Here is a 7,687-nt window from a genome sequence, read left to right on the forward strand (position 1 = left end):
GAAGCTCCACCTCCGCGGCTGACTGACGCGACGGACAGATTCCCGGAAACGCTCTCCTCCGCGTCAGTCAGCCGCGGGGGTGGAGCTTCTTTTCCATCCACCAGCTGTCTAAAAAGCCGGAATGACGTCAGCTTCTTCTGTCCGTGGCTGTGCGCTAAGGTGTAGCTGCGCTGTCTCTCAAGCAAGTGTCAAGTCTCTGCAATTTCATTTTCTTTCCGTACTGAAATGAACAAGAACCCAGTGGCTTCTAAGGGTATGCTTAAGGGTCAAAAGCTGTGTCAATATACGGTCACTCATGGTCAGTGGGCTAAACGTCAGACCACCGGTATGGTCCACACGCACGCACGCATGCAAGTACACAGTTTGTGTACTTGTTTGGGTGCAGTTCACTGTTCACAGAGGTTGGGAAAACTGGAGCAGTTGGATATGGCAGGACATTTTGTTACGTTGGTTGTTGAGGAGATCAAACCTGTGGTCTTCTGGTCATGAGGATGATCTCTCAAAACACCAAACCACACTACCACCCACGCAGCATGTAAGATAAACACGTGAGTTGAAGTTTATAGTCCACCATCCAACGTGCATTATGAGGTTTCCATTTCCTAATGCTTGAGTTGACATTAGCCTATTATTTATTAACATTAGCCTTGCCTTAAGAGGAGGTATGACGCTAGTTTTTTATTGAAGTATCTTGAAGTATCCCTGCTACATTTTAGCCAAATGACCCTTGTGGGTCTTCGTCAGGACGAGGACCTGGGAGCAGTGAAACAGTGTGCGGACATCCCTTCCTTTTCATGAAACCTAACAATGTCTTATTAGTTTCAGTTCTAACAGAACTTCATCTCAACTGTACAGGTCAGCTTTTTCACTCTCAGAGTTAAAAAAACAAAGTGAGGGTTGAATTGTACTGCGGAAGTTCCACAGCAGAGCCTTGCACACAGCTGCATTTGTATACTGTAGGAGCTATGTTACAAAGAAACAAAAACTGAGCAGAACAGAACTCCTATCCATTCCAGAGCTTGCCTTGTGTCTCTCTCTCTCCTCTGGCTTTAACCCCCCTAGCCCCGGCTTAATTTTCCCATCAGAGAAAGGCTTCCATGAATGAATGGGAATCCTGTGTGCTCGCCCCCTCTGCTTCCTGTCGGGAGGAGCACACAGTGACTTGACATTTTCCATCCGCATTCAGCGGCCTTTCTGAGACTCCGGGCCAAAGCGGGTGTCCGTGTGGAGTGGACTGGACAGGCGGCCCACAGCCATGGTCCAGTCATTACAGGGGCTTAATGCTGGTGTGGTCCAGGCAGCCGGCCTTCGCTGCACTGTACTGTAGGCTATACCAGAGTTAACAGTGGGGTTTTGTTTTTCGGTCGCCATGCTGTATCAGGATCCCATCACGGGAGAGCAGGTATATCAAATCGCCAGACCAGAGCCACAGGGGACTTGACAGAGGCCCCTGTGGTTCTGCAGCCAAATTACCCAGCGTAGGCCGTTTGAAGGCACAGGACAGCCCTTCTTTTCTCGATAGGCTCATGCCTGTGTCAATGGCCTGAGTATAGGCCATTACAGGCACACAGCGAAATGTACTAGTACTAAAAAAAAAAGTACTAGTTTATTCCTGAAAGTGTCAATTTGGACCCTTAGAGGTTGCTCATATGCCCAAAGCTGGTCCTATAGAATTGAATCCCATTGTGCTCTGCTCTCCTGGGCATATATGACAGTGGGATGTCTCCACTTCTATCACAAAGGGCGGTAGTCTGTGGGCCTCTGATGGTAGGGATTCAGAACAGTTAGATACAAGGCCACCAAATAATCAGCTAAGCAGCAGCTCACTTGCTCCATGTAAAAGTCAGCCTATGAAAAGCTAGTCTCGCAAGCATTGCCAGACAAACAGGAGATTTAGGCCTGTGCCTACCGATACGTGACGTGAGTGACATCTAAATTCGGTGTAGCTGCTAAAACAGGGTGGAAACAATTCAGACTCATTTAAAACATGGGCCTACAGTATATACAGTATACATTAAGACTTCTGTTTTGGGGGCGATGACAGGATTGGTTTCCAAATCAGTAGGAGACGGAGTAGGTTTTGTTAATGGCTGCTGTTCTGGCAACTATATTACATTATTTAGAATTTAAATCCTGTCACCACACATAGGCCTATTGGTAGGTGGAAAGATCTCCGATCTGGCATGCAGTTTGAGATTAGCACATGCAAAGGATGGTGGATAGTTTGATGTGTGAGCATCCGTGTTGGGGGTGTATTGGTGGCGGTGGCGTTTGTGAACCGAGCCATAGGCTTTTTTGTGTTTATCCACGTTGATGTTTATAAAATTGTTGTACTGTGCACTTTTTGAGAATTATAAATAATTTATTCAATTCAAGAGACTTAGATGGCATCAGCAGTGCAGGAGAGAGAGAGAGAGAGAGAGAGAGAGAGAGCACAAAGAACCCCTATGACAGTACATTGATGAAAGAGAACATTATTCATTATGCTTCGGTTCACACACATTACACACCTACTGTATGCATACAGAGATGTGCAATTATAGTATAAAAGTATGTGCATGGTTGTACAAGACTACAGCAAAGAAAAGGATGAAACGGCTTGGACACCTTGAACACACACACACACACACACACACACACACACAGCTTTTGAGCGGCGGTGGTGGCCTATGACCGCCTGCCTGCTGCATGGCATCTGTCTCACAAATGACTTATTCATTGCATGGCCGAAACAGTGCTGGATAGCCACCAGCCAAAGACACCTGATCCCCAGAGCACGATCCACAGCATGCAACTATAGGCCCACACTGTCTGCATATCCACTGTGCAGGCACTGTGGGCCTGCAATGCACGTTCTATGCAATTTGAGGCATTAGACCCGTCGCAGTCGGCCACCGGCCTACTTGGGAACGATGTAACTTGGGAACCTAATGATATACGTTGTCATAGCACACGTTTTAACTGTCAGCCGGTGTCCCACATGGAGATCTGTGTGTGAAGACTGCAAACTGAAAAGTGTACTAAATTCTGCCCACTGGCAGAGCCTGATTGGTTGAGCCTCAATTGGCTGAGGCAGAGGCTATAAATTGCACAGGTGAAAGGAGCTGGCCTCATTAGGGCCACTGGCAGAGCCTGGCCCAGGTGAAACGAGTGTCCTCATTAGGCCCATTTTGTGGTGGTTCTGGAGAAGCGTGGGTCCGACCGACTCGATACCTGGCTGGCACTGCACTCCTTGTGGGGGTGTGGAACGCGCGTGTCGAATGTGAAGTTGGTGGGTCGAGTTACGTGCATTACAACCCACACACACACGCATGCACGCACGCAGACAGACAGACAGAGACGTGCCGCATTTATAGTAAGATGTGGGCCTACAATGCATGGTCTATGCACTTTGAGGTACCTGTATGTGGGCCTGCAATGCACGTTCTATGCACTTTGAGGCATGTGGGCCTGGCTGCAATGTCTGTTCTCTGCACTGGCATTGAGGTATGGGCCTAACATGTTCTCTTTCTTAATTTACAATGAGACATCTGAGCCTTCACCGCATTTTCTCTGAACTGGAAATAAGGCAGTCTGTCAGGGATGGCCCAGGGGGAGCTGGGACCATTCAAAGCATTATCTCAGGGTGCTACAAATGTCTATCTACATCCTGTAAGTAGACTTGGAAATAAAACTGGTCTTAACTAATCATTACAAGTGGCTCTTATTTTGAAGAGGAAGTAGACTTGGAAATAAAACTGGTCTTAACTAATCATTACAAGTGGCTCTTATTTTGAAGAGGAAGAGCAAGTGCGTTTCGGTTGTAGACAAGCTGCCATGACAAGTTGTTATTATGCCAGTGCAAGTGCTATAGTCTAACCAAGTGGTAAACAAGAATCCACGTGGATTATACACTAGCTTTTAGCCAAAGTTCATATATTTATGATATGAAAACCATGCATTGTGACTTAAACAATGTACACACTTTGGAAATACATTAAACATGGAACCTCCACTGCATTAGGTGAGTAGTTAATGCTACCTGGCTCATACTGGTAAGATCATCATCAACAACAGCTGCCAAAAAAAACCCATTAACAGGTAAGCCACAGTACTGTTACAGTCATTTCCTGCATGCGTGCTTGTACTTGGAACTGTTTGGCCGCTGTGCCAATTCTTCTAAACATTTTAGTTAATTAGTTGAAGTGTAAGAACTCTCAACTGGTTTGGTTCGGTCCCCGGTTGTGCACCCTGCCCCCCCCCCCTGGCCCGGTATTGACTTGTTCCGCCAGTTTTGGTCTTTGAGTTTATGTTTGTTCCTGTCAGCCAGGTCAGGTGTGAGTGGTTGCAAATGCAACGACAAACCTTACCTAGGGCTTCGAGCCGCTTCTGGTCCTTGACACTGTGCACTTGAAATGTCACAAATTTGGCCTTTGTTTATCCAACAAGAGTGACATTTGACCCTCACATATTATTAAAGCCAGTAAAACATTCACTGTTGCCAGACAGTTCATGCTGGTATCACTGTGGTACACCACAGGGTTGCACAAACTTTGCCTGGGAGGAATAATTCAAATTTGAGCTGTCACTACAAGTTCAAGTTCATTACTTTACTTCATAGTTCATAAATCATACTTTACTTTATTGGATTATTTGGACGGGACAGAGTATATTAATGAATATTATACATACAAATGTAGCGTGGCTAAATACACCGGATTTAGCAGAGATGCTCATTTCCATCCTTAGTTCCCGGACATTGTACACTAAACAAAACTGACATAACAAGACACACAACTCTTTGTGCACAACACAAAGAGTTATGAGCTTGTTGGTTGATTCATTGGCTAGCTAATCCCACCCCCAGAATAGAGATGCAGGTGTTTTTATAGTAGTTAAATGACTATTAAACCATCATATTTGCTAGTATAATAGAAATAACAGCCACATCTTTAATGATAACTGAAACACTGATGCCGCTGAGGAGTCTTAAAGTCTTAAACTGCTTCACCTCCTCACCGCTATCTGTTGAATTCCCAAAACAATGTTAAATTCCAGACTGGGCCCTCAGTCAGTCCTGGCACTTTGTATCGCCAAGATTCTCCCCTTTTTCTTTGCCAGATACAGAAGTTCGAAAGAATGAGGAAGAGAGATCAAAAACATTTGTACTTTTGACATACAACTACATAACATATGTTTGGCTGTCCTACCATGAAATATAATTTACACTTCTAAATCCAAGTAAGTTTTACCATCGTTTTCACACTCTTCCACTGGAGATAGTTGGCGTCTCTGTATATGTAAAATCCTCAGCCGGCTGTGCAATGTCTCCGATCCTGTGTGGTCCAGTAAGCAAATGAGGGTGAGGGCTGTGCCTGTCTACTTTGCATATTTCAATATTCATGGTTTCAGAATGTCTCAATGAGGGTGATAGACCTTTCAGAGTTTTTGTTAAACAAAATATTAATCATAGCGCACAGTATTTCCTTCTCTTATTTTTACATACTTGTCTTGTCTGGCTCTGGAGAATAACATTGTTCCCATCAAAAGTATTGTTGGTTGTGTATTATTTACTAGATTATAAATAATATTTGTTAATATGAAATGCAAATCCCATCCACCAGCATTTAAGCCCTATCATTGACCGGAGTCCCTCAGGAGTCTATACTGGGTCCAAACACACCACAAGACAGTAGATCTACAAGCTCACAACACGCCACAAGACAGTAGATCTACAAGCTCACAACACGCCACAAGACAATAGATCTACAAGCTCACAACACGCCACAAGACAATAGATCTACAAGCTCACAACACGCCACAAGACAATAGATCTACAAGCTCACAACACGCCACAAGACAGTAGATTTACAAGCTCACAACACGCTACAAGGCAGTAACGTGGGGTCCGGGGACCCCATAGGGGTCCTTGAAGGGGTTCCATTGGGGTCCACAATAGTCAACATTAGTTAATTTAACATCACACTGCACTTTAACCACTGACTGTTGTTTTGAAAAATCGTGGCAGATTTTGACAAAATTTGCAATGACACAAAATGGTCAGAGAGACACAGAGACCATATGGGGCATAGTAGAAGACAGCCCCTCCCTCCCCACAGGGCCTCCAGCAGCAGGTCATTGAGATAAGGACTAATGGATGCGGTTAGATAGTATCCGATTCTTCAGTACAGACTGTTCCTCTCTGCTTGGCGTCCTTCAGTGTTCAAATATTAAACACAATCTTCAACACAAACACAATACAAATACTCAACCTCAGTATACAAGACGCATTTGTGTACGTGAGTGGAATGCATTGGGTACGTACGTACACTCAATGCACATACACGCAGAATGCAGCCTTAGCAAAATACACGCGTGCAGAAATGGAGATATGCCTATTTACAGTATAAGCACATGAGTATATGCATGCATGCTGCATGTGAGCACGTGCACACGCGCACACGCACACGCACGCACACACACACACACACACACACACACACACACACACACATGCGCGCACAAACACCCCGTCAAGGCACCATGAAACCACCTGGCAGAGAGGTCAATCGATTTTCTATACTTTGGGTCTTTGATACGGGAAAAGAGGTCGTGATCCTGGAGGGAGGGAGGTCCCTTTTCCACAGACTGTACTGTACTGTACATGGCACAGCCAGACACGCACCACATTGATTCATAACGTAGTGTACATGGATGGATCTTCTGTGTGGATACAGTGAGCGAGTCAGTTGTGCGTGCACTGTGGTAATGACACCTTATGTGTACATCACATGTCATGTGAATCTTATGACAGAACAAGGGAATTTAAATGGAGTCAGACAACCACAGCTGAAACCCTCATGTAACTATATATGGTGTATTATGGGCCTACATAATGTCTTTCTATGGCCTATCATAGCCTTACCAACTCATAGGGCAAAAAGATATATCAATAGAGGGTATGCGCGTGACATCATCATCATACGCGGAAGTTATGCAGGAATGCCTACTGAGTGGCAAAACACTACTTTCTGGCCCTGACAGCCCATACATCCAAACAGAAAGTCCTATTTGATTCCATTAAATTATTTTAAACAACATTAAATTCACTTTGTCACTTACTTTGCCACTCGATTTGCCACTCGATCTGCTATTCACTGAAGTTCATGCATGCGCATACCCTCTATTGATTGGACATGCACATCTTATTTAACCTCATGACGTGCCTATTCTGAGGCGAACATTCAATAAAAATAGCCCATCTACTGGGTGTCTAGAGCAGACTCCTGGCTGGGGGTCTCCGGTCAACTGAGCGGGTCTCATCTTACAAGTACCTAGGGATCTGGCTAGATGAGGATTTTTCTTTCAAAACACAAATCTATCAAAGAAAATTAAACATAAAATTGGCTTCCTCTACCGTAATAGATCATGCTTTTCTAAAGAAAATAGAAAGAGAATAATTCAAGCAACAATCATGCCAATATTTGATTATGGAGATATTTTATATACTGTATGCATGCTACTGACAGCACAATGGAGGAAGGCAGATCTGGCAGCCTGTAATTATGTTCACTTGATAAATACACACAGCAAATGCACAAATGCATGGCATGCATACAAATACTGTACATGCACATTGCACAGACACATACTGTACATGAATGCATGTACTAAACCACATGAGAAAGTATTCTCACACACAGGCAGA

The sequence above is a fragment of the Protomyctophum bolini genome, assembly GCF_963924005.1.
Source record: "Protomyctophum bolini genome assembly, chromosome: 24".
NCBI lineage: Eukaryota > Metazoa > Chordata > Actinopteri > Myctophiformes > Myctophidae > Protomyctophum > Protomyctophum bolini.